Here is a 21925-nt window from a genome sequence, read left to right on the forward strand (position 1 = left end):
TATTTTTTAATTGAAGATAATTGCATTACAGAATTTTGTTTTCTGTCAAACCTCAACATGAATCAGCCATAGTTAGACATATATCTCCTCTCTCTTGAACCTCTCTCCCAATCCCACCCCTCTAGATTTATACAGAGTCCCTGTTTGAGTTCCCTGAGACATACAGCAAATTCCCATTGGCTATCTATTTTACTTATGGTAATGTAAGTTTCCATGTTACTCTCTCGATACATTTCAGCCTCTCCTCCCCTCTCTCCATGTCTGTAAGTCTGTTCTCTATGTCTGTTTCTCCATTGCTGCCCTGCAAATAAACTCTTCAGTGCTATCTTTCTAGATTCCATATGTAAACTTTCAATTCAGTTCAGTTGCTCAGTCATGTCCAACTCTTTGCGACCCCATGAATTGCAGCACGCCAGGCCTCCCTGTCCATCACCAACTCCCAGAGTTCACTCAGACTCACATCCATCGAGTCAGTGATGCCATCCAGCTATCTCATCCTCTGTTATCCCCTTCACCTCCTGCCCCCAATCCCTCCCAGCATCAGAGTCTTTTCCAATGAATCAACTCTTCACATGAGGTGGCCAAAGTACTGGAGTTTCAGCTTTAGCATCATTCCTTTTCCAAAGAAATCCCAGGGCTGATCTCCTTTAGAATGCACTGGTCGAATCTCCTTGCAGTCCAAGGGACTCTCAAGAGTCTTCTCCAACACCACAGTTCAAAAGCATCAATTCTTTTGGTGCTCAGATTTCTTCACAGTCCAACTCTCACACATCCATACATGACCATTGGAAAAACCGTAGCCTTGACTAGATGGACCTTTGTTAGCAAAGTAATGTCTCTTCTTTTCAATATATTATCAAGGTTGGACATAACTTTCCTTCCAAGGAGTAAGCGTCTTAATTTCATGGCTGAAGTCAACATCTGCAGTGATTTTGGAGCCCCCGAAAATAAAGTCTGACACTGTTTCCACTGTTTCCCCATCTATTTCCCATGAAGTGATGGCACTGGATGCCATGATCTTTGCTTTCTGAATGTTGAGCTTTAAGCCAACTTTTTCACTCTCCTCTTTCACTTTCATCAAGAGGCTTTTTAGTTCCTCTTCACTTTCTGCCATAAGGGTGGTGTCATCTGCATATCTGAGGTTATTGAGATTTCTCCCAGCACTCTTGATTCCAGCTTGTGTTTCTTCCAGTCCAGCGTTTCTCATGATGTACTCTGCATATAAGTTAAATAAGCAGGGTGACAATATACGGCCTTGACGTACTCCTTTTCCTATTTGGAACCAGTCTGTTGTTCCATGTCCAGTTCTAACTGTTGCTTCCTGACCTGCATACAGATTTCTCAAGAGGCAGATCAGGTGGTTTGGTATTTCCATCTCTTTAAGAATTTTCCACAGTTTATTGTGATCCACACAGTCAAAGGCTTTGGCATAGTCAATAAAGCAAAAATAGATGTTTTTCTGGAATTCGCTTGCTTTTTCAGTGATCCAAAGGATGTTGGCAATTTGATCTCTGATTCCTCTGTCTTTTCTAAAACCGGTTTGAACATCAGGAAGTTCACGGTTCACGTATTGTTGAAGCCTGGCTTGGAGAATTTTGAGCATTACTTTACTAGCATGTGAGATGAGTGCAATTGTGTGATAGTTTGAGCATTGTTTGGCATTGCCTTTCTTTGGGACTGGAATGAAAACTGAACTTTTCCAGTCCTGTGGCCACTGCTGAATTTTCCAAATTTGCTGGCATATTGAGTGAGGCACTTTCACAGCATCATCTTTCAGGATTTGAAATAGCTTAACTGGAATTCCATCACCTCCCCTAGCTTTGTTCGTAGTGATGCTTTTTAAGGCCCACTTGACTTCATATTCCAGGATGTCTGGCTCTAGGTGAGTGATCACACCATCGTGATTATCTGGGTCATGAAGATCTTTTTTGCACAGTTCTTCTGTGTATTCTTGCCACCCCTTCTTAATATCTTCTGCTTCTGTTAGGTCCATACCATTTCTGTCCTTTATTGAGCCCATCTTTGCATGAAATGTTCCCTTGGTATCTCTGATTTTCTTGAAGAGATCTCTAGTCTTTCCCATTCTGTTGTTTTCCTCTATTTCTTTGCGTTGATCGCTGAGGAAGGCTTTCTTATCTCTTCTTGCTATTCTTGGGAACTCTGCATTCAGATGCTTATATCTTTCCTTTATTCCTTTGCTTTTCACTTCTCTTCTTTTCACAGCTGTTTGTAAGACCTCCCCAGACAGCCATTTTGCTTTTTTACATTTCTTTTCCATGGGGATGGTCTTGATCCCTGTGTCCTGTACAATATCAGGAACCTCCGTCCATAGTATCATCAGGCACTCTATCAGATTTAGTCCCTTAAATCTATTTCTGACTTCCACTGTATAATCATAAGGGATTTTATATAGGTCATACCTGAATGGTCTAGAGGTTTTCCCTACTTTCTTCAATTTAAATCTGAATTTGTCAGTGAGGAGCTCATGATCTGAGCCACAGTCAGCTCCTGGTCTTGTTTTTGCTGACTGTATAGAGCTTTTCCATCTTTGGCTGCAAAGAATATAATCAATCTGATTTTGGTGTTGACCATCTGGTGATGTCCATGTGTAGAATCTTCTCTTGTGTTGTTGGAAGAGGGTGTTTGCTATGACCTGTGCATTCTCTTGGCAAAACTCTATTAGCCTTTGCCCTGCTTCATTGCATATTCCAAATTTGCCTGTTACTCCAGGTGTTTCTTGACTTCCTACTTTTGCATTCCAGTCCCCTATAATGAAAAGGACATCTTTTTTGGGTGTTAGTTCTTGTAGTTATGTCTTGTAGGTCTTCATAGAACCCTCAACTTCAGCTTCTTCAGTGTTACTGGTTGGGGCATAGACTTGGATTACTGTGATATTGAATGGTTTGCCTTGGAAATGAACAGAGATCATTCTGTCGTTTTTCAGATTGCATCCAAGTACTGCATTTCGAACTCTTTTGTTGACCATGATGGCTACTCCATTTCTTCTAAGGGATTCCTGCCGGCAGGAGTAGATATAATGGTCATCTGAGTTAAATTCACGCATTCCAGTCCATTTGAGTTCACTGATTCCTAGAATGTTGACATTCACTCTTGCCATCTCCTGTTTGACCACTTCCAATTTGCCTTGATTTATGGACCTAAAATTCCAGGTTCCTATGCAATATTGCTCTTTACAGCATTGGACCTTGCTTCTATCACCAGTCACATCCACAACTGGGTATTGTGTTTGCTTTGGCTCCATCCCTTCATTCTTTCTGGAGTTAGTTCTCCACTGATCTCTAGTAGCATATTGGGCACCTACTGACCTGTGGAGTTCCTCTTTCAGTATCCTATCATTCTGCCTTTTCATACTGTTCATGGGGTTCTCAAGGCAAGAATACTGAAGTGGTTTGCCATCCCCTTCTGCAGTGGACCACATTCTGTCAGACCTCTCCACCATGGCCCACCCGTCTTGGGTGGCCCCACAGGGCATTGCTTAGTTTCATTGAGTTAGACAAGGCTGTGGTCCATGTGATCAGATTGACTAGTTTTCTGTGATTATGGTTTCAGTGTGTCTGCCCTCTGATGCCCTCTTGCAACACCTACCATCTTAATTGGGTTTCTCTTACCTTGGACGTGGGGTATCTCTTCACGGCTGCTCCAGCAAAGCACAGCCGCTGCTCCTTACCTTGGACGAGTGGTATCTCCTCACCACCGCCCCTCCTGACCTTGAACGTGGAGTAGCTCCTCTAGGTCCTCCTGTGTGCTTTATGTATGCTGTAGTATACAAAATTTATCTTTCTTTTTCTGACTTACTTCACTCTGTATAACTGGTTCTAGGTTCATCCACTTCTTAGAAGTGACTCATGTGTTCTTTTTTATGGCTGAGTAATATTCCATTGTGTATATGTATCACAACTTCTCTATCCATTCATCTATTGGACATCTATGTTTCTTCCATGTTGTAGCTATTGTACATAGTGCTACAATGAACACTGGGGGTACATGTGTCTTTTTCAATTTTGAAAACCTATGGAATATTATGAGGATCTTTAGCCTTCAGAGAAGAAGTGCATGGTCTTGATGCAGGGGGTCTTGCCTAGGAGTCCTTTGGTCCTGAAACCACTGAAGGGTCCCTGAGCTGGGAGGAAATGGAGATGAAAAATGGCTCAGAGAGGTAAAGCTCTTAACCAGAGTTTTCTACCTGATATCTGGGACTACTAACTAGGTGGGCCCAAATCTTTGGGTTTTAATTACACTTGGGTGATTATTAGATCTTTTATTTCTGAACCCTAACCCATTCATCTTTCCCACAAATTCTGATATTTCCTTTTTTTTTTTAATTTTTATGGAAAGGCTTATGGGTTTTCCAGGGAATGGAAGCTCCTATGCTGGTTTTGTTATTTTTCTAAGCCTCATGTCTTTTGATTTTTTTATTTATTCATTTTTGGTTCTTCTGGATCTTAATTGCCATGTGGCATGCAGGAGTCTCTAGTTGTAGCATGCAGGAGTCTCACTCTGGTGGCTTCTCTTGTTGTCAAGCACAGGCTCTAGGGTGATACCAGACTCTAGAGCACACGCTCAATAGTTCTGACACACAGGTTCAGTTGCTCTGAAGCATGTGGGATCTTCCCAGATCAGGGATGGAACCTCTGTCTCCTGCATTGGCAGGTAGATTCTTTACCACTGAGCCACCAGGGAAGCCCCTATGCTTTTCTTGATGGTGGTATATTCAATGTGTAGTAAAATCTCTTGGCCTTTTGGTGGTCCTTAAGGAAAGAGGGACCTAAAAAGAGGAGTATGAATGTAGTTACTGTAAACAATAATGAAGCCTGAAATATCTCCTTAACTTTAGGCAGGGCAAGGAACTCTTCAAGCACCTTCTGTTGTGGATTTTCAAAATGTGTGTGTGCGTGGAAATGGGAAGGGGAGGGTTTCTCATTAATTTTGGTGGACACCTACTTCCAGTTTTCCTGCTGGAGCTAAAGCAGCTATTACCTCATATTTTACATGGGAAGGCACTGAAACAGGTTGAATATGTTGCCTACCACCATACAGCTAGTGGTGAAACAGTGTCATCCCAAATTAGGAGTCTGACTCCTGAGCCTGTGTTGTCCTGTATGCAGTACTGAGCTGCTTCTCTTGGGATGCATGCATACATGCTAAGTTGATTCAGTCATGTCTGACTCTGTGGGACCCTCTGGACTGTAGCCCACCAGGTTCCTCTGTCCATGGAATTCTCCAGGCAAGAATACTGGAGTGTGTTGCCAAGCCCTCCTCCAGAGGATCTTTCTGATACTTGTTCTTAAATGCAAGGAGAAGGCAATTCCAGATACACCTTTGGTCTTGTTGGCAGGAGTCTCTCAAGGGAAGTTCTTAAAATATTCTTGCTGTTGAAGATGATGTACATGAAACATTCTATAATCAAGCTTTAGGGCGGCTGTTCTCAGAGTCTGGCTCTCAGACCTGCAGCATCCTTATTACCTGGGAACTTGTTAGAAATGCAAATCCTCCCCCCACCCTCGTGCTCTTTCTAGACCAATTCTGGACAGTTAGAAACTCGGGGTGGGGGGGGGAATGGAGATAAACAAGCTCCAGGTGATTCTGATGGAAGATTGAGGCTGGCTTCTGCTTTAAGCCGCTCCTCCCATTGGCATTGCTACTTTAGTGCTAATTTTTAAAAAGGGGTTAGTTGTTGACCACGATTGCCATCCTGTATGTAAAGTCTAAGGTAGCTTCATGATTTCCTTGTGTCCCCTACTTGCTGCCCCATGAAAGCTGAAATGAGTCCAGCCAGGAAGTGCCACCCAGAGACAAGACCCACCTTGTAGAAAAGAACTGAGTTTTCATCTTCTCATTGGGTATTTGCTTGGTTCCTTACTGTTTTTAAACTTGTAAATGATGCCTATAATAAGCTTACCAACTTTTATACAAATGACCTTGCTGGGGTTTTAGTATTTTCACAGTACAGGATGGACTTAGGGTCTAAGAGAGGTTGAACATTAAGGTTACTGGTAATTGCTATGAATTTTAGAAAAGAATATAAATTTTTGTATTTCTTTAAGTAATTTAAAACTATAGAAGAAGAAGAAGGGAATAAGGATTTATTTCTGTTATCCACACTGGCTGGTATTTTGGTTGTTTTGTCTTTCCCTAGAAATCTGTGCACACCTGCACATGCACACTTTTCTCTATGACTAAATAGCTTTGAATCCTGGTTCCTCCTTAGTTTCTAAGGTTAACATTTATTCATTGGAGAAGGAAATGGAAACCCACTCCAGAATTCTTGCCTGGGGAACCCCATGGATAGAGGAGCATGGTGTGCTACAGTCTATGGGGTCCCAAAGAGTCGGACACGGCTTAGTGACTGAACATTTATTCATAGCATTAAATAATATTCAACACGTGGTATTTAATTTTAAGTAGTGAGTCTTTGAGTCTTTCAGAGAAGGCAATGGCACCCCACTCCATTACTCTTACCTGGAAAATCCCATGGACGGGGGAGCCTGGTGGGCTACAGTCCACGGGGACACTAAGAGTTGGACACGACGGAGCGACTTCACTTTCCCTTTTCACTTTCATGCATTGCAGAAGGAAACGGCAACCCACTCCAGTGTTCTTGCCGAGAATCCCAGGGGCGGCGGAGCCTGGTGGGCTGCCGTCTACGGGGTCGCACCGAGTCGGACACGACTGAAGCGACTTAGCAGCAGCAGTATTAAATGCAAGTGAAAGACTCACTGCTGCTGCTGCTAAGTCGCTTCAGTCGTGTCCGACTCGGTGCGACCCCGTAGACGGCAGCCCACCAGGCTCCGCCGCCCCTGGGATTCTCGGCAAGAACACTGGAGTGGGTTGCCGTTTCCTTCTGCAATGCATGAAAGTGAAAAGGGAAAGTGAAGTCGCTCCGTCGTGTCCAACTCTTCGCGCCCTGTGGACTGCCGCCTACCAGGCTGCCTCCTCCATGGGATTTTCCGGGTAAGAGTACTGGAGTGGGGTGCCATTGCCTTCTCCATTTATTTAACACAGTTTGTAGTTAATATGATGTGATGTATACCCATGACCATGAGCATATATTTTGGTGCATCTTTCTTTTTTCTGTATTCCCAGAAGTAGAATAATTGCTGAAAAGCTGAATTGTTTTCCATCAGGTTTGGAATAATTTGTCCTCTTGATAGCTCTTATATGCTTATTTCATTGCTATCTTTGAGTACCTGGATTTTATTTTTTCTGGGTCTAAGGTTAAAAATAATATCAGAGTTTTCATTTGAATTTATTTCATTTCTAGTGATGAAAATTTTTGTCTATTGACCATTTGTCATTTTTTTTATTTTACTTTATTTTTAACTTTACAATATTGTATTGGTTTTGCCAAATATCAGCATGTATCCGCCACAAGTATACACGTGTTCCCCATCCTGAACCCTCCTCCCTCTTCCCTCCCTGTGCCATCCCCTCTGGGTCATCCCAGGTTTGATGCACAATACTAGTTTAGTGGTTTTGAGTTATATGTCATTAATTATATTGAGCTTTTCTTTTTGTATCTCCTGTTGCTTTTATAAAATGTCTTTTTAAAATCCAAGTGAAAGTGAAAGTTGCTCAGTCACATCTGACACTTTGTGACCCCATGGCCTATACAGTCCATGGAATTCTCCAGCCCAGAATATTGGATTGGGTAGCCTTTCCCTTCTCCAGAGGATCTTCCCAACCCAGGGATTGAACCAATGTCTCCCATGTTGCAAGCAGATTCTTTACCAGCTGAGCCACCAAGGAGGTCCAAGAATACCGGAGTGGGTAGCCTATCCCTTCTCCAGGGGATCTTCCCAACCCAGAAATCGAATCGGGATATCTTGCATTGCAGGCAGATTTGTTACCACCTGAGGTATGAGGGAAGCCCTTTAAAATTCAAGCATCATCTAAATTTCTGTAAGCATTTTAATTCTTGTTTCATGTATAACAATAAAGGCAGCTAGAATTTCTTTTAGTTTTTGATATAATTTCAGTTATCAGTTCAGTTTCTCAGTTGTGTCCGACTCTTTGCAACCCCATGGACTGCAGCATGCCAGGCCTCCCTGTCCGTCACCAACTCCTGAGTTTACTCAAACTCATGTCCACTGAGTCGTTAATGCTGTCCAACCATCTCATCTTCTGTCATCCCCTTCTCCTCCCGCCTTCAATCTTTCCCAGCATCACAGTCTTTTCCAGTGAGTCAGCTCTTTGCATCAGGTGGCCAAAGCATTGGAGTTTCAGCTTCAACATCAGTCCTTCCAATGAGTATTCAGGACTGATTTCCTTTAGGATGGACTGGTTGGATCTCCTGGTAATCCAAGGGACTCACAAGAGTCTTCTCCAATACCACAGTTCAAAAGCATCAATTCTTTGGTGCTCAGCTTTCTTTATAGTCCAACTCATATCCATACATGACTACTGGAAAAAACCATAGCTTTGACTAGACAGACCTTTATTGGCAAAGTAATGTCTCTGCTTTTTAATATGCTGTCTAGGTTGGTCATAACTTTTCTTCCAAGTAAGCATCTTTTAATTTCATGGCTGCAGTTACCATCTGCAGTGATTTTGGAGCCCCTCAAAATAAAGTCTGTCACTGTTTCTATTCTTTCCCCATCTATTTGCCATGAAGTGATGGGACCAGATGCCATGATCTTAGTTTTCTAAATGTTGAATTTTAACCAACTTCTTCACTCTCCTCTTTCACTTTCATCAACAGGCTCTTTAGTTCTTCACTTTCTGCCATAAGGGTGGTGTCATCTGCATATCTGAGGTTATTGATATTTCTCCCAGCAATCTAGATTCCAGCTTGTTCTTCATCCAGCTCAGCATTTCTCATGATGTACTCTGCATATAAGTTAAATAAGCGGGATGACAATATACAGCCTTGATGCACTCCTTTCCTGATTTGGAACCAGTCTGTTGTTCCATGTCCAGCTAGAATTTCTTTTAGTTTTTGATATAATTTCAGTTATCAATTTGATATAATTTCAGTTATTTTGATATAATTTCAGTTATCTAACTGTTGCTTCTTGTCCTGCATACAGATTTCTCAGGAGACAGGTCAGGTGGTCTGGTATTCCCATCTAAGAATTTTTCACAATTTGTTGTGATCTACACAGTCAAAGGCTTTGGCATAGCCAATAAAGCAGAAATAGTTTTTTTGGGAACTCTCTTGCTTTTTCGATGATCCAACAGATGTTGGCAATTTGATCTCTGGTTCCTCTGCCTTTTCTAAAACCAGCTTAAACATCTGGAATTTCACTGTTCATGTGCTGTTGAAGCCTGCATTGGAGAATTTTGAGTGTTACTTTGCTAGCTTGTGAGATGAGTGCAATTGTGTGGTAGTTTGAACATTCTTTGGTATTGCCTTTCTTTGGGATAGGGATGAAAACTGACCTTTTCCAGTCCTGTGGCCACTGCTGAGTTTTCCAAATTTAGGATATCTCCAAATACCCCAAATGTGGGGACATCCGGTATCTCCTTACGGCCACTCCAGCCCCACACAGTGCCACTTTGTTATAAGATAGGCCCCATTTTTCCAAAGCAGCCCATTTTCCCATCATAGTTTATTGAATAATTCTCCCTCTTCCCCATTATTCAAAATCAGTGGCCTAGTTTATGAACCATGTCTAGCTGGGGACTAGACTGTCTAGTCTGCTGAGACTCTCCCTGGAGATGTCCCTGCTGCCCTGCACTGCAGCCTTTGGGGTGAGCTCTAAATTTCTTTCCCCCCTCATCCCAGAGGCTAGCAGTTTGGGGGTGAGTGCAGGACCTGTCCCCAGAGATGACGGTGGGGCAGGGTTGTGGACCAGATGCACTTGGCCCATCAGGGAGTGGTTACATCCTCAATCTCCTGACGCTGACCACGTCTCAGTCAGTGAACTGTCCCCTTGCAGAGGGAGTGTGGATGTGGAAACTGTCTCTGGTGTCAAGTCAGTCTCTCCAGAGACTTTTGTCAGAGAAGCTGAAGACATGAGGGGGTTGTGAACTGGCTGAGTGCTGAGATGGTTTAGGGAGGTGATTCTGCTGAAAACTCACTGAATCCGCTTGAGAGGTATCAACTAGTGTGTGTTCAAATGTGTCAAGCAGATAATTTGCCTTTCTGATCCCAACACTTGTTAATACCCTTCCTTTGTATACCTTTTGTAGAACAAATAGATGGTCAGATGTTTCTCAAAATAGGTTTAGTCGGGATCATCAAGGAATTGCAACTCGATACCTGTAATCATGGTGAGCCATCTGCAGTTCTTCTAAGTGCTAGGGACAGAGAACTTTATTATGGAGGGGAAAAGGAAGTTGGGAGGGCTATAGTATACAGACTCCATAGCTTTCATTGGCTGAGTCCTTGCCAGAAAAGAAGAGGAGTCTTTCTTCTTCCTGTTGGGTGCTGCTATCAAAGTTAGCAACCTCATCCATCAAAGTTAGCAGAGGCTTTCTATTGGGGCTCATAAGGGGTAACTCAGGAACTCAGCTGTGGTGATGGCTGCTCTTTGTCTGGCGGGACCTCTTTAGAGCAACACAGATCCTCTCAGTTGGCCCCTCAGCAGCCTTCGGAGGTGTTACTCCCATTCACCAGAGGCCCATACCCAGAGGTTTTGTGGCTAGTCCAAGGTTGTAACAAATCAGAAAGTGACAAAGTCTAGATTCTACACAGGAAGAGTTCCACCTGAGGTACGTTGAGTGGAATTTTTTTCTCATTTAATTAAAAAAATAGTAGTAAAATGCATACAATAGAAAATTTACCGTCTGAACTATTTTTAACCATCTGGTTCAGTGTTTTTAAGTACATTCACATTATTGTGCAACCAATTTCCAGAACTCATCTCATCCTGTATTAGTGTGCTGTCAAAGATTAACTCCCAACTCCCCTTCCCCCCAGCCCCTGACAATCACAGGGCCACCTTGTTTCTCTCTGAACCTGACTGCTCTCAGTACCTTCATGTAAGTGGAATCATGCAGTGTTTTGTCATTTTTGATACACCGTGCTGTGCTTAGTCACTCAGTGATGCCTGACTCTCTGTGACCACATAGACTATAGCCCGCCAGGCTTCTCTGTCCCTGGGGATTCTCCAGGCAAGAATACTGGAGTGTATTGCCATACCTTCCTCCAGGGGAATCTTCCCCACCCAGGGATCAAACCCAGATATCCTGCATTGCAGGTGGATTGTTTACCATCTGAGCCACAAGGGAAGCCCATAAATACTGGAGTAGGTAGCCTATCCCTCCTCCAGGGAATTTTCCTGACCCAGGAATCGAACCAGGGTCTCTCCGCTTTGAACATGGATTCTTTACCAGCTGGGGACCAGGGAGGCCCTCATCCTGTATAAGTGTGTTATCAAACACTAACTCCCCACTCTCCTTCTCCCCTGTCCCCTTCCCCCCAGCCCCTGACAACCACAGGGCCACTTTGATTTTTTTTTTAATTGGAGGCTAATTATTTTACAATATTTTTGCCTTACATTTACATGAATCAGCCATGGTTGTACTTGTGTTCCCCATCCTGACCATCCCACCCCATCTTATCTCTCAGGGTCATCCCAGGGCACCAGCCCTGAGTACCCTGCCTCATGCATCGAACCTGGACTGGCGATCTGTTTCACATATGATAATATACATGGTTCAATGCTATTCTCTCAAATTATCCCACCCTCGCCTTTTCCCATGGAGTCCAACAGTCTGTTCTTTACATCTGTGTCTCTTTTGCTGTCTCACATATAGGATCATTGTTACCATCTTTCTAAATTCCATATATATGCATTAATATACTGTATTGGTGTTTTTCTTTCTGACTTACTTCACTCTGTATAATAGGCTCCACTTTCATCCACCTCATTAGAACTGATTCAAATGCATTCTTTTTAATAGCTGAGTAATATTCCATTGTGTATATGTACCACAGCTTTCTTATCTATTCGTCTGCTGATGGACATCTAGGTTGCTTCCATGTCCTGGCTATTGTAAACAGTGCTGCAATGAACATTGGGGTACATGTGTCTCTCTCAATTCTGGTTTCCTTGGTGTGTATGCCCAGGAGTGGGATTGCAGGGTCTTATGGCAGTTCTATTTCCAGCTTTTTAAGGAATCTCCACACTGTTCTCCATAGTGGCTGTACTAGTTTGCACTCCCCCCAACAGTGTAAGAGGGTTCCTTTTTCTCCACACCCTCGCCAGCATTTATTGTTTGTAGACTTTTTGATAGCAGCCATTCTGACCTGCGTGAGATGGTACCTCATTGTGGTTTTGATTTGCATTTCTCTGATGATGAGTGATGTTGAGCATCTTTTCATGTGTTTGTTAGCCATCTGTATGTCTTCTTTGGAGAAATGTCTGTTTAGTTCTTTGGCCCATTTTTGATTGGGTCATTTATTTTTCTGGAATTGAGCTGCAGGAGCTGCTTGTATATTTTTGAGATTAATTCTTTGTCAGTTATTTTGTTTGCTATTATTTTCTCCCATTCTGAGGGCTTTCTTTTCACCTTGCTTATAGTTTCCTTCATTGTGCAAAAGCTTTTAAGTTTAATTAGGTCCCATTTGTTTATTTTTGCTTTTATTTCCATTACTCTGGGAGGTGAGTCATAGAGGATCCTGCTGTGATTTATGTCAGTGTTTTGCCTATGTTTTCCTCTAGGAGTTTTATAGTTTCTGGTCTTACATTTAGATATTTAATCCATTTTGAGTTTATTTTTGTGTATGGTGTTAGAAAGTGTTCTAGTTTCATTCTTTTACAAGTGGTTGACCAGTTTTCCCAGCACCACTTGTTAAAGAGAGTGTCTTTTCTCCTTTGTATATTCTTCACAGGGCCACCTTGTTTCTCTCTGAATCTGACTGCTCTCGGTACCTTCGTGCAAGTGGAATCATGCAGTGTTTTGTCACGCACTGTTTTACATCCCCTACCATCAGTGTGTAAGGGTTCCTGTTTGTCCACATCCTTATCAAACCTTCTTTTCTCTTTTTTCCCCCTATAGTATCCCTCCTAATACATATGAGGTGATACCTCCTTGTGGTTTTGATTTGTATTTCCTTAATGATTAGTGATGATGGGAATCCTTTCCTGTGCTAGAAGAATTTTAAAAAGGGCCTTTCAGGGTAGGTCCCAGTGCTAATTCCCTGAGTGTTTTCTGTAGGGAATGACTGTAGGATAATGGGCTAACTTGTTTCAAACCTGTTTAATGGTGATGCTCACTGATAACTTTTGTTTTGGAAGGAGATTCAGACCTAGATATATTAATGGTCTTGGAAATGCTGAACTGAAGTGGAAAAGGAGATGGGGGCAGACAGTTGAGGTACTGGGTCACCAGTACTACTGCTGGGACTAGAAACCAGTCTTTTGACTCCTGGACTGGGGTTCTTTAGGGGTACCTGTCTACTAGAGTTAGCAAAATCTGAAGGTCAGCCTCTCTTACTGCTTCTTTAATAATTCATAGGCATTTACTTATTCAACATATAATTCTTGAGCATCTCCTCTGTAACCATATTATGCTGGGAATCATGCAATAAATAAGAGGATGGTTATCACCACTTTCAAGGGTGGTGACTATCTGGCCTTGGAAATTTCCTTACCCTGCAAAATCAGTAAGATGGTGCTAATCTTTGGGCTGTCTCTGCATATTAATATCATTTAATAATGCATAGTGGATTTGAATAGGTTTGGGGGAGGATCCTCTGTACAGTTGCTTTTTTTCCTTTTATAGTTAATAATTTGCAGAGAGATGATTTGATATTATATAACTATTATACATGCTGTCACTTCAGTCATGTCTGACTCTTTGTGACCCTATGGACTGCAGCCCGCCAGGCTCCTCTGTCCATGGGATTCTCCAAGTGAGAACACTGGAGTGGGTTGCCGTGCCCTTCTCCATAAATATTGTGCTCCACATCAAAGTTTCACCCACTAGATTTTTCTTCAGTGGAAAATTTTCTGCCTCTATTGTTCCTTCTAAATTTCTTTGCATTTTATTAAGCAAGATATTTCCCTTCTCTCATGTTTATGGAACAGTAAACATAATGGATTCTTTTGTTGTTTAATGGGTTACACTTTTTCATGGTTCTGTGATTTTAAAAAAAGTTTGGATACTTCCCTTTTATCCTTCTATCTTTCCTTCTTATGATACATCCTCAGCCACTGTGGAGAAGAAGACTTGTATCCCAAGACCACTTTTGTCCAAGTGACATGGAAGTTCTCTCAGTTTCTAGAATGTCTTGGGACTCCCCAGCCCTACAAAATTTTTTCCCTAGCCCACTACACCCACCTCCTAATCAGTAGCTGGTCCACCTCTATCTCCATTTAGGGCCCTTCTCCATAGTGACACCAAAATTAACTTCCTAAAACTCTAATCATGTACATTTTAGGCATAAAAATTGTTTTCCCCTGTCAGATCAATTCATATGTAGTGCTAGTTAGAACTGTTAATAATATACTTCTGAACCTGTATTCTAGCCTCATCACTACCATCTTCCATAAAGTGCACTCTGTTTTTCTGGGTTCAGAATGTCTTACTGTTTCTTACAGACTGCATTTCAGAGTGGTTCTGCTTTTATTCTTGATTTTCCATATGATCACCCTGCCACTCATCTAATCATATGCTGATTGGTTTAGGCCTTAGCCACTGCTCCTCTCTGAGATAATCACTGTGGCCAGAGGATGAGTCCTCTGAGGGACCAGGGGCTCTCAACACCTACTACCCGTCAGAACCACCTCTCCCTCCAGAGATCCCAGTCTTGTGGCTGTAGGTGTGTCTGGGCATCAGAGAGACTTCCCAGGTGATTCTAATGTGTAACCAGGTTTATGAAGCAGTGACTTTGGCCAATCTGAGACCCTACTAGTGGCTGCCACTCACTGGGGGTGGGGTGGGTGGAAGTTGGGAGGAAACTACGGCCTCCTACAGTACAATTACAGTTGTGTGGCTGTGCTCTGTTGATTGACCAAAAGCCTTTTGAGAGCTATCCTGCTTTTAGCAATATTTTAAACTTAAAATTACATTTTTTATGAATCCATCTCCTACATAACTTTGAAAAAGAGCATCACATATTTTCTCGACATCCCATTTGTTTTCATTTACAGGAAAAACTAGGTGAGCATGTGCTCCAGGGATTGCCTTCCAACACTTCTTTGTGGTCTTTGTCCACTGGATGGAAATCTCATGTCCATGCACTAGCTGCCAGCTTTCCTCTGCCTCCCATAGAGATGACAGGGGACTGAGGGGTCATGGTAGGTACAGGGACATTGATAGAAGTGGAGTGCTAGGCACTGTTGCTTCCTTGCAGCACCCAGAATCTTGGAATATTACCTGTAATTGTGTGTGTGTCCATGTGCACACACAAACACACATACAGGCATGGCTGTCCCAAGTGACTGTGGGTAACAGGGAAGACAGCTTGTGATCCCACCTACAGAGCGCAGGTGAGGAGTGGTGGCCAGGTGAGCTCCCTAGGTGTCATCACAGGCACTTTTGTTGGCAGGATCTGATCCCTTTATTTATTTTTTTTGGAAGAAGAATTTTAGTATCTTGTTTTTAAAATACTGAAATATGGTTGATTTACAATATTGGGTTAGTTTCAGGTATACAGCAAAGTGATTCAATTACACACACATAAACATTTTTTCAGATTATTTTCTATTATAGGCTGTTACAAGATCTTGAGTACAGTTCCCTGTGCTATTCAGTAGGTCCTTGCTGTTTATCTAATTGTTATATATAATAGTGTGTATCTGTTAATCCCAGACTCCTAATACAGCTCTCCCTCCTTTCCTCTTTGATAAGCATAAGTTTCTATTCTATGTCTGAGTCTGTTTCTGTTTTGTAAATAAGCTCACCTGTATCATATTTTAGATTCCACATATAAGTGACATCGTATGATATTTATCTTTCTGTTCCTGACTTCCTTCACTTAGTATGATCCCTAGCTCCATCCATCTTGCTGCAAGTAGCATTGTTTCATTCCTTTTTTAATATATTTATTTTTGGCTGTGCTGGGTCTTTGTTGCTGTGTGGGTTTTTCTCTAGCTGTGGTGAGAGGGGGCTCCTCTAGTTGCAGTTCTTGGGCTCATTGCGGTGATGTCGCTTGTGGAGCACATGCTCTAGGGCATGTGGCCTTTAGTAAGCAGTTGTAGCTTGTGGGCTCTAGAGAGCGGGCTCCATGGTTGAGATGCACCAGCTTAGTTGCTGCACATGTGGGATGTGGGATCTTTTCAGATCAGAGATCAAACCTGTATCTCCTGCACTGGCAGACATATTCTCCACCACTGAGCCACCAGGGAAGCCCTCATTCTTTTTAAAAAATATTTATTTTTGGATGTGCTGGGTCACAGTTGTGGTTTGCGGGCTTAGTAGTTGTAGCATTTAGGCTTAGTTGCTCCGTGGCATGTGGGATTTTAGTTCTCTGACCAGGAATTGAATCTGCATCCCCTGCATTGGTAGGTGGATTCTTAACTACTGGACCACCAGGGGAGTCCCATTTTTTTTTTGTTTTAAATGACTGAGTAATCCATTCTCTCTATATATATATATGCACCACATCTTTATCCATTCATCTGTTGATGGATATTTAGGTTGTTTTCATGTCTTGTCTATTGTAAATAGTGTTTCTATGAACATTGGGGTGCATGTATCTTTTTGAATGAAAGTTTCTGTCTTTTCTGGATAACCCAGGAGTGGTTATAGCTGTATCACATGGTAACTCTATTTTTAGTTTTTTAAGAAACCTGCATACTGTTTTCCATACTGGCTGTACCAATCTGCATTTCCACCAACAGTGTAGCTCCACACCCTCTCCATCATTTGTTATTTGTGCTTTTATGATGATGGCCATTCTGACCAAACCTCATTGTGGTTTTGATTTTTACTTCTCTAATAGCAGTATAGAGCATCTTTTTGTGTGCATGTTGGTCAATGTATGGCTTATTTGGAGAAATGTCTATGTCTTCTACCCATTTTTTGATTTGGTTGTTTTTGCTTTTTTTTTGTTTTGTTTTTGATACTGAGTTATATGAACTGTTTGTATATTTTGGAAATTAACCCCTTGTTGGTCATTGCATCATTTGCAAATATTTTCTACCAGTATTTAGGTTGCATTTTCATTTTGTCTTCTGTGCTGAGCAAAAGCTTTTAAGTTTAATTAGGTTCCCATTTGTTTATTTTTGAATTTGTTTCCTTTACTCTAGGAGATAGATCCAAAAAATATTGCTGAGATTTATCCCAGTGTGTACTGCCTATGTTTTCCACTAGGAGTTTTATTAAGGTCTTACATTGAGATTTTAATCCATTTTTAGTTTATTTTTGCATATGGTATTAGATAATTTGTCATTTTATTCTTTCACATGTAGCTATCCAGTTTTCCCAGTACCACTTATTGAAGAGACTGCCTTTTTCCTATTGTATATTCTTGCCTATTCTTTGTCCTAGATTAACTGACCATGAGTAGTGCTTGGGTTTATTTCAGGACCTGATCCCTTTAAACTATATACAAGCTGGCCTTCCATATTCCACACACACTTCATTCTTTTTTTGTGACCAGGGAACTGAGGGTGCAGACATAAGACACAGCCCCAGGTCTGCTTGTAGCATGTGAGAGAAAAGAGGTCCTGCCTGTTCACTGTCCTCAGGACCTCTGCCTTGCTAAATGTGAGTCCACTTCTGGGAAGACCCTTCTGGAGTGGCTTGCAGCTGGTTATCAGAACAAGTATGAATGGTTTACCAAGAAAGAAACATATCTGCCTTAAATGCCTGCCTGTGCAGCCTCAAAGCAGACAAAAGTCTCATTAGCACAGGAGGTGTAAAGCCACCTGTTCAAATAATTCAGATCAATAGTGAGAAACAGCCTTGGGAAGAAGAGAATCCCAAACCAGTGCAAATACTGGAACACTGAATACTTCATCATAGTAAGGAAGTGTTTCCCTGTTTGTAATGCAAAATGCAAGGGTTAGTTTCAGCAGCCTATTTGATTCCATCAGATTTTGTAACCTTCTGCAAATAGAAATATGGGACAAAAATTCAGTTTCCTCTAGTCTGGTGAATGTTATGTTTGGAAATCCTGATTTGAGGTAATGGGTGAGCAGAATATGTTCTGTTCATGAGCATAGTGGATATGCTGTATCTCTGGTTGTTGTTACTGCCTGTTTACACACCAACAGAACAAAACATGATTTCATCAGTATCAATTGTCAATATTTTTGAAACATTTTTATTTCATGAAGTAAAAATGGTGGGGGGGGGGTTGGGGGCAGGGAGGAGTACGAACCACTACAGAAAAAGGAGCCAAGAGAAACTTGACTTGGGAAGAGTGAGTGGGAGATCAAAGGGCTGTGGTGGCAGAGCTGGTATGGGAGGACCAGAGCCCGCAGTGTGGGAACAGAGCCCATGGATGCATCGGGACGTGGGGAAAGAAGGGACCAGACTGCCTTTAAACCAGGGAAAGAGGCCTCTTGCCCTAAGCCTCACACTTTAGAGGACCCCAATCTAGTCCTTTAGCCCTCCAGTACACATGGGATGAAGCCTCTGAGAGCCAAGCAGACACACCTGTCCAGAGCCCTCTCCTCCAGGCGCTCACTTGGCTGAGTGTGGCCAAGCAGCATCAGTATTCTCTGGATGAAGGTGAAAAATGCAGGCTCCCAGGCCTGCCCTCTGACCATAGTGTGTTAATAAGAGTCTGCAGCCTCACAAGATCCCCCTGGGGATTACTGGCACCTTAAAGATCCAGAAGCACTGATGTAGACACTCAGGGTACCCAGGATCCCAGAATGACCTGCCCCAATGGTCCCAACTCACTTCAACAGCCTGTATGGGCCTGTTGCCTGAGTCCATCCTCCCTTGGGCAACAGCACCAGGCAACTCCTCAGGCATGAGTAGTCCTGGGCCTGGGAAGCCCCTCTTCCAGGGTAGAGTGGGGTGGACAGCATGTTTGAAAGAGCTTAATTTACTGGACCCTTGACAGCAGTAAGTATTGTCTGTTATAATCCTTATGATCTGGAGAACACAATATGCCCTTATTATTTTCACTTTATTTGCTATAAAACAGGGAAGGAAAAACAGTAGTGGTAGTAATTTAGTCGCTAAGTTGTGTCCAACTTTTGCGAGCCCATGGACTGTAGCCTGACGAGTTTCTCTGTCCATGGGAATCTCCAGGCAAGAATACTGGAGTGGGTTGCCATGTCCTTCCCCAGGAGATCTTCCTGACCCAGGAATCAAACCCGGGTCTCCTGCATTGCAGGCAGATTCTTTACTGACTGAGCTATGAGGGAACTATTGTGTGTTATAATCCTTGTGACTTGGAGAACACAATATCCCCTTATAATTTTCATTGTATTTTCTATAAAACAACAAGGAAGAAAAAAATGTAAATATTTAGTAAAGGAAATCTGCAAATTTCAGTAGAACTTTAAAGTGACCAGAGATGTTAAGTGAAATCAGACATCCCTGTTTCTCAGCATTATCTCCAATTGTCAAGATGAACTTTCTGAAAATGGTTTCCTACTTGGAGGAAAGGAATTCTGGAATCATTAACCTTCTCCTGTGTGTCCTTGTGTGTTGGCTTCATTACTACACATACAGGTAGTATCAAAGCAGCAGCCATACTTTCTTACAAAGCCCATCTGTGCAGAGTCAGAGCCGTTAAACCAGTCTTTAAGAAAATTAAGGAAAAAGTGTTGGTCTATTTTCATATTAAGAAAAGGCCTACCAGAATAAACCTGACTGGCACAACTCCAGGTAGAAATATCTATATATTACAGGAAAAGATAAGTCTTTTGGAGAAAATGAACTTATACCAGAACGCATACTTTGGAGGAGTCTACAGCGCTTCTGATGAGCAGTGGTTTGTATTCCCACTGCCCCTGGAGGCCCCAGGCACCCACTCCTCACTGCAGCTCCGCTATTGGCGGAACCTCCACTCAAAACACAGGGGATCCCACAGGGGCCCCTCCCTCTAACAACAGTGGACTGAATGGCTCACAGGTGAGTCTGTATTTGGTATTATTTTTATATCCATCAAAAGAAATCACCTAAGGCTGTAGGCTGCCTCTGTGAAAGAATTTTGTTAATTTTGTAATTTTGTTAGCAGAAAGCACCTTGACCTCCACATGCTCCCTAAAGAGGCTGTGCATATTTCTGTGTTTTCACCCCAAACTAGACCAGAGCCCTGTAGCTTGCAGGGAGCTTTGTAAATGATACAAAACTAAAACTTGTCTTCACCTTTGTCATTGATATTTTTAAAGAGTACAGGCCAGCTTTTTTATACAATGTCTTCAAACGTGTTGTCTGTAAATTTAATTTAGGCTATGCTTTTTTTTCTTCTTCTTCTTTTGGAAGCAAGGGAAAGAATACCATAGAAATGATAGTCACTATCTCATACATCAAGAGGCAAGGGTGCCAGTCGATCCATTACTGGTCAAGTTAATTCTGGTCACTTGGTTAGGATTCTGCCTGCCAGGTTTTTCCCCTTTAAACATACAATTCCTCCCTTATGAACTAATTAATCTGGAAAGATACTTTTAGTCTATGCAAAATTCCATCTCCCCCACCTTCCAAATACTCACTTGATATCCATTTATCAGCCAATATTGAATTTTGTGAGTTACTCGTGACAATTATGACTATGCTTTTTTTCAATTTTTCTCCATTTGTTAGTTGGCATTCTACTGCAGGAAGGAGCTTGCCCTTCCTATTTTATATTTAATTAGAATCAGTATAAACTCATAGATTTAAAAAATTTGTGTTATATGAAGTTTTAAAATCCTCAGTCCTTTGCTGATTGTTCTTTATACCATTTCAAATGTGATATAATTTCTGTCTACATAATCTGCAAAATTTAATTTTAAAAATGTTTTTCATTTTTTTAAGTAAAATTAAGTATGATTAGCTTTTGGATCAAACACTGGTTTGGAGTACCCAAAGCTTCCATTTATTGGAATGGATAATTGTGAGTTGGCTAGTTTTATGAGCATGGTTACTGATTGAGAAGAATGAATTTCATCAAAACCATACAAGGTAAGCGTACTATAAAATATTATTAGTGTATCTAAACCTTGATCATGGTTCTTGAAAAAACATACAACCCCAATCTGACTCCCAGGGTAAATTAGATGGGTGTGGAATATAGTATGGAGGCTTCACAGGGCTTGGGATATGGTATTCCTTCTATTAATATTTTTTTTAATTCAAATTCAAATAAGCATACATTTCTCTCAGATTTTAAAAGCATACACTGCTGTTATAACGTTTGAAAAAAATGAGGTAAATTTCCTTAGAACATTAGATTTAAAAATCAAAAGCTCATCAATCCCTAGTCCTTCAGTTTTTAAAGGAAAATCAGCAGCTTATACAGAAAACCTTGTGTTTTCTGAAGAGCTTCTAAAGTGACCTAATGTGTTTTCAGGTACCTTCTTCAATATAAAGACCATGCTGTTGATTCGAGAATAGAATAGATGTAAGCATATGCACAGTACTGTGGTTAGACTTAAGGGGAAAAAAAATCTCTTGAGAAGGAATTTATTTTTTATGCTATTTCTAATGTATAGTGGAAAGCCTGTATGGTTTAAAGATTACTATTAATAAAAGGGATGTGTTGAGAGCTAATCACATATCCAATATTGTTCTAAGCAGTGCTTCCCAGTTGTCTGGGGTTAAGAATCAGTTTTATTAAAATGTTTAGCCCACGCAAACTAACCAATGATCCCACTGTGCTGCCCACGGCTGCTCACGGCTAATGAGCAGCTCCACCATGTGTACCCCCCCTGTAAGTGTGATACTCACACTGGTCTCTGGCCTGTTCAGGATCCCACCCATCCTGAGTGTGGATCTTTTTTAAATAGGGAATAGCTGTGATTGTCTAACTTTTTTGAAATTCCTATACTTATTTTTAACATAGTTACAAACAGCTTATGGACTGGTACTAGCCCACAGACTATATTGTGACTGTTGCTGTCATATT

General features: G+C 41.7%; 1 long non-coding RNA gene across 2 annotated transcripts in view; it reads left to right on the top strand.

Moving 5' to 3' along the window:
- Positions 1–21925, top strand: part of LOC112578528 — a 28598-nt gene that overhangs the window by 3317 nt on the left and 3356 nt on the right. For both annotated transcript variants that reach the window (XR_006543878.1, XR_003102847.2), the window contains exons 2-3: positions 19728–19950; positions 20836–20982. This is a non-coding gene — a long non-coding RNA (uncharacterized LOC112578528). The remainder of the gene's footprint in view (positions 1–19727; positions 19951–20835; positions 20983–21925) is intronic.

Source organism: Bubalus bubalis, chromosome 13 (genome assembly GCF_019923935.1).
Source record: "Bubalus bubalis isolate 160015118507 breed Murrah chromosome 13, NDDB_SH_1, whole genome shotgun sequence".
Lineage (NCBI taxonomy): Eukaryota > Metazoa > Chordata > Mammalia > Artiodactyla > Bovidae > Bubalus > Bubalus bubalis.